Genomic DNA, 6,000 nt, shown 5'->3' with positions numbered 1-6,000 from the left:
TGTCACTCTTGACATGTATTGTATATACACTGCACAGTGTGCCCAGATCCCAGATCCAGGCTTTTATCCAAACCTCTGGTCTGGCCAAGTTTTTGGGGTTTATTGCACACAATCTCCACACGTTCTTTGCTTCTATTCTGGTGCATCAGTTCGGAGAGAGTTTGGTGCAAAGGAGTTATAGGAACACGTCCCAGAGTCCTGAACACCACCTTTAACAGAGCCACTTGAAGGACTAGCTCCTGGGAGAACCGATCTACCCAGCAGTCACCTCAGCCTGAGCCTGCCTCCGCTGTGCTCCAGGCTGAACTTGGGCAGGTGTGCATTTTCCAGGCCTTAGCTCCCAGTTGTCTCCTGCTTGCCAAGACAAGGAGGTGAGGAGGGGCTATTCTGGTTCTGTTTCACTGTAAGGACATCCAGAAATCAGAAAAGGTATGGAAAGGGAAAGCCAGGCTCTGCAGAGGCACGAGGCTGGCAGAGCACAGCGCAGCTGGTAGGTGAGGCTCAGAATGGAAGTGGGGGCTGGTCTCTGCTTAGTGGGCATCACAAATCAAGCATGGCATGCTGCATTAAAACTAAATATGTGCTAACAAACAGACATGTTCATACAGCACAGCGTTCGTGAGAAAGCACCTGGGCCCATGCCCAGGAAGCACCAGCCAGAGCTGTACCCCAGTTTATAGATGAGGAAGCACCAGTGCAGGCACATCTGGGCAGGAGGCAGGGAGTTCTTGGGCTACAGACTGAGTCACCAACAGGTTCCCGTCTGACCAGTCGGGCTATCATGGGCTTTGAAGTTTTATAAAGCCAAGTTACAGAGTCAAGAAAGGTTAAATCCCAAGTGAAATACATTCACTCATTTTCAGAAGTACATCAGGCTTTGTGGACAGCACTCCCTCCCAAACTCTTATTTGTCTGTTCCCTACTCCTATCTATATTCAGAAGAAAGTGGAAGCTAGCTCTTTAAAATATTTATAAAGCATTTTGTGCAACTAGTCTAAGTTCTAAATTTAACTTTCCCCCTAAAGCCACAAAACACTTTTGGTAATAAATTCTCTCTTTTTTCCTATTTGGGAAGGAAAAGAAATTGTTTATTTTTAACAATTCAGTTCAGAGGAAAAATTATAGCATAGTGAATAGCAAGTAAATTAGCAATTCTCTCTGTTATCCAAACCAGCAGGTCTTCTATTAACAAGGGCAGTTTGTGGCCCCTGGATTACAAGATCAATCAGGCAGCTCATTTTTCTTTAATTTCAGGGAATTAAGTAATTATAAATCAGTCAAAAGCTGCATGTAGGACTTGTAAGTACCTGTGCTGAGTTGATTTAACTTATATAATACCACTTTCTTACTCTTTCTGATTTATTTTCTGAAGCTGAGGTTGCTGAATGTGTGTAATTTATCCTGGATGAAGGACAATTAATAAAAACTCTCTCCAGCAAATCTGATGCAGACAACACCTTCATTCTTGCTTTAAGAAATGTGCTTAGACAGTCTGACACAGCCAAATATGGAACACAGGCTGGGAAAGTGGAACTATTACATCTACTGTGTTTTGTCTGCAAGTTTAATGGAAGACTTTTGGTTTTTTTAATCAGGCATGTACATTGACACAAGGAGCAGCTGATGGATTAGCTGGTCAAGGCAGCTCAAATGAAAGTTAGTACATAGCAGAGGCTACCATTGTGCACTGGTATTGAGGAGGAAATATCCACCTCCATATTTCGCCTTTCTAAATAAAGATACGAGACCTAATTGACTTCTTCTTTACTTGTAGGTTTTTACTGTCTGATGGCCATACGTAGGAAGCAGGAAACCTTGCATTTGATTTCTTCTAAATCTCTTGGCTGCCCATAAACTTCTTCTGCATGTCAGCCTCCAACTTTATGGTCCAAAGACAGAAACAGCTACATGTATGCATGCATCTCAAGCTCTTGTTCTGAGTTGGTGCTACTAAGAGTCAGATTCAAACTGGTTGAGGCTGGGAAGCCAAGAGCCTGAACTGGGGAAAAGAGGAGAATGGACAGATGATGCTACAGCCATTGGCTTCGCCAGCTCCAGTAGGCCTAGACAGATATGGAGCCCAGCAGAATTCAAGACTGGCCTGAAATATGCCATGGTCTAAACCAGTTTCTTGGAACCAGAGGAGAACTGAAGTAGTGTGAAGACATGCTAGCAAGCTCTAGGGTAATTGAAGGTCTGTTATATGACATAGGTGCAGGACTAGAAATATTCCTCAAACAGCAGTCAACTGCACTGCCGGATTGTTTCATTCTGCCTTCGAAGATTAAAAGAAATGGGCGGCTGAGATTAAAGTATACTTTTACTTCATGAAGGCATACGATCCACCTACTTAAAGAATTAGATGAGTCATTCAAAAATTCAGTGCATCAATACGTTAGTTTTTAAACACAAACAAAATCTGAATTAACAATGGCAGTCAGTTCGAAAAGACTGTGAATGGGGACATACTTGCTGTGAACCTTTGGTAGAAAACATTTATGGTGAAAAGGATGTCAGTTTAAAAAAATCAAATGGTTTCCAAAAAGGCCAACATTAGAAGAGAGATAGTAGATGTATTTCTCCAGACTGGTCCCTGCTGCTGGTTCTGTACCATCAAGCACGAAAAAAGTATGAAGACAGGTATGAAAATGGAGAATGAAGATGGGTTAATGAAGATGGCATTAAAATAGGTATGAAGATTTAAAGCCAGAAAAGCCAGAAAGCGTCTTCAGGTCATTTAGCCTGAAATCCTTAGTCATCACAAGCAGGTGCATGACATGCAAATTGTTGTCATCTCTAAGTTGAATTCAACATGTTTGATGAAAGACCTCCCAGAAATACACTGAATCCAGTTCTGAAAACACTTGAGAACTGGAGAGCCTTTCTCTTGACTAGTCAGCCTGGGAAAATGGATACCCTGTTTCACAATAAAAGCAGTGTGTCTCTGCTCTGATTTGGACTTGTGTGGCCTGTGTTTACCAACAGTGCGCACATCTTCTGCTGTGTTTCCCCACTGGGTTAGAGAACTCAGTGTATCAGAGAGGTAGACACCACTTTTCAGTGGAACAGACATCTTAATTAAAAAGCCAGCCCAAAGGTGATCCAGGAGAGGAGCTTTGCTGGAGCACCAAGGGCTGTGCCATAGGCTAGGACTGCTCAGTTGTTCCCTGGGAGGCTGCGCAACCCTCCGCAGCTGTAAAACCAAAATTATGCAGAGGTGATTCAGTTTTTTAGCGTCTAGTATCTCAAAGAGAGCAGTCTCTATCCTGCCCACATTCTTCCATGGGCTACAGACTGCTCTCCACCCTCACTGCCCAGTGACTAGGGCCAGGGTTCAGCCACAACTTAATGGCAACTGTAAAACGAGAGTAGGTTCAGAATGTACAGTCAAACTGTCTCTTTTTAGTAGCATAAAGGTTCTTCAGTGCTGCTGTGGCAATGCAGAGATACCTTACAGTGAGTAACACTTTATTTCTCATTAACTTAAATGGATATTTCCATTGTCAAAGTAGCAAAAGGAGGCGATAACTGCAATGCAAGCTGACATTTTTGGAGGATACATCTAGGCTGTGAAAAGGAGAAAAATGCAGAAATTCATGGGTCAAGTTCCCTGACCAACTAGTACCTACACAACGTACGGGACAGTCCTGTGAGACAGTAGTAGCTTGTGTCCTCTGCAGGAGCTAAGAAGTGACACCTCTCAGCAAGGTTAGCAGATGTGGGTATAGTGTGTAGCCAGCGCAGAGTGCTGCTGACTTCTGAATGAGCTCAGTAAACACCATCACAGTGATCTACATATCCTCAAAGAAGCATTTAAATCAGTATGTTCAAAACCCTGTGCTCAAGCTTTTGGTCTTGTAAATGTTAGTAGTTAGTAGTTTCTGTGATGAGGTATGGATGGGTTGATTTTGGAGACTTTTATTACCCTGTTCTCTTTAAGATACTGTATACATGGACTATACTGCTTGGGCCTCATTTGGAAAAGAAGAAATCCAGCTGTACATGTTCCAGTGCTCCTTCAGCTCTGCTGCCTCATCCTTGAGATGACACACATCGCAGGTGATATGTTTTCTTCCAAACCTCAGGAGCAGACTTGTTAGTCATTGGAGAACTCAGCACAGCTCAATTAAATTTCTTCCACTACTTAATTGAAATTTAGTCAGCTGGGAAGCAAACAACACCAGCAGAAAAGAGTCCTTCCCTTCAGTTGTTATGAAACTTCATAACATTCCAACTGGCCAAATGTGAGGAAGAAGTGAGGAAAATCTAATTAGACATTGCATGGCCTCTCCTTCAAGATTCAATGTAATATATTTGTAGTTACAGCTTCCCTTGAGGATCCTCCTACTCCTGTCAGACATGTAGAAGTGTTAAAACATCTGTGACAGTGTGGTGCATAACATAATATGTAATCTGTGGTCACAAGATTGGGGTTAACTCTTCCAGACAAAGAAGGCAATATGTTTGCTGAAGGCCTGAGGCTCTGAGCATCTGTGACAAACTTAATCTCTGAAAGGGAGGTGGACGTGCACAACCATTGCCATTGTAATGGAAGGCATGTCTCAGCTTTGGATGTTGTAGGAAATTGGTCTTGAAAGCAATGCAGGACAGTGTGCCCATCTTTGGAAACACCTTCTTACGGTTTCCAGCACTAAGTAATATCTAACACCATTCTTTGACCTACTGTGGTTTATTCCTAAAAATCTCTGAAATCATCCAGATTAAGAAAGCATATAGTTGTCAGGATCTTACTGCCTTTTAGCCAAAGTATTGCAACATTGGGCCATAAAAATGTATGAAATCTCCCTTTCCTCCAGAACCTGGAGAGGGGGTCAATGAAAAAGCAATAGATAAAACTTGACTCCAACAGATTTTAATACTGTCTTGGAGGTGTTTGTCTTAATCAGCATAAAGGAACCTGGTATAGTTCAAGTTTCTTTCTGGTAGTTTATGGACTGATCTCTAGTCTTTTGTAATATATCAGAGGTGAGTTGCAAAATGGATACTAACAACAGTTAAAAAGAAATACGTGCACATGTTGGTAATGCAATGCAAGGAGGGAGGACAAAAGAGCTTTCACCTAGTTTTCACCACACCTAAATCTCATGTGGTATCATTGCACAAGATGGTCCATGGATTTTTTTTTTTTTTCAAAAGTGTTGACTGGTTCTTTGTGAATAAGGTTGAAGAAGATTGCTGTAGATGAAAATGCAACATGGACAGTGCACATCTGGTTTTGAAAATCTTGTTCAGAGACTAGTTATGATTACCTTTCCAACTGAGGAGATGCATCCAAGGACTTATAACCTGGGCTTGATATTAAATGCTTCATTAGTGGTTTGGATGATGGAATAGAGAATATACCTGTTAAACCTGCATATGACTCCCATCTGGGAGGGGCAGCATGAACGACAAAGGACTTAAGTGTTTCTTAATGAAAAAAACACCCACTGGGCTAAAAAGCTGCAGCCCAATAAGCAAAATTTTAGTATTAGCAAGCAAAAGGCACAAACCAAAAATAAGAGTCTTCAGTAGACTTAGATGTACTGAAAGAAGTCTAGGAATTACAGCAGATCCCAAACAAACTTTGTGACTTTGTTTGGATAAAAAAGCACGTATCACACCATGATGTGTGGCAAGAACTGTTTTACTTACTCCCAATAAAGTGCCACTTTAGTCTTGTGTCCAGTCTTGTGTCCAGACTCATGTCCACCACCCTGCGACATAGACATAGAATCTAGAGGAGAATAGTTATGGGTGATGCAGTCCTAGGAAACAAAGTGTATGTGGGTAGAGAAAAGCAGATGAGGGGCTGATACAAAGGAGACTGAATGAAACACAGTCACAGTCTGCAAGCAATGTTTTGATAGGATGGAAACACATGGGCTGTGTTGATATTGTGGTTAAGTCTTAGGAAACCTTGATGATGGTAAGGAAAGGTTGATGTAGAGGCTGTGAAGTCTCTGAGATCCTACCTTGATGCAAGACGATGGTCTGGTG

The sequence above is a fragment of the Manacus candei genome, unplaced genomic scaffold (genome assembly GCF_025592945.1).
Source record: "Manacus candei isolate 608988 ecotype Guabito, Panama unplaced genomic scaffold, ASM2559294v1 h1tg000008l, whole genome shotgun sequence".
Classification (NCBI taxonomy): Eukaryota; Metazoa; Chordata; class Aves; order Passeriformes; family Pipridae; genus Manacus; species Manacus candei.
The sequence above is the reverse complement of the archived record's forward strand: the minus strand, read 5'-3'. Positions refer to the sequence as shown.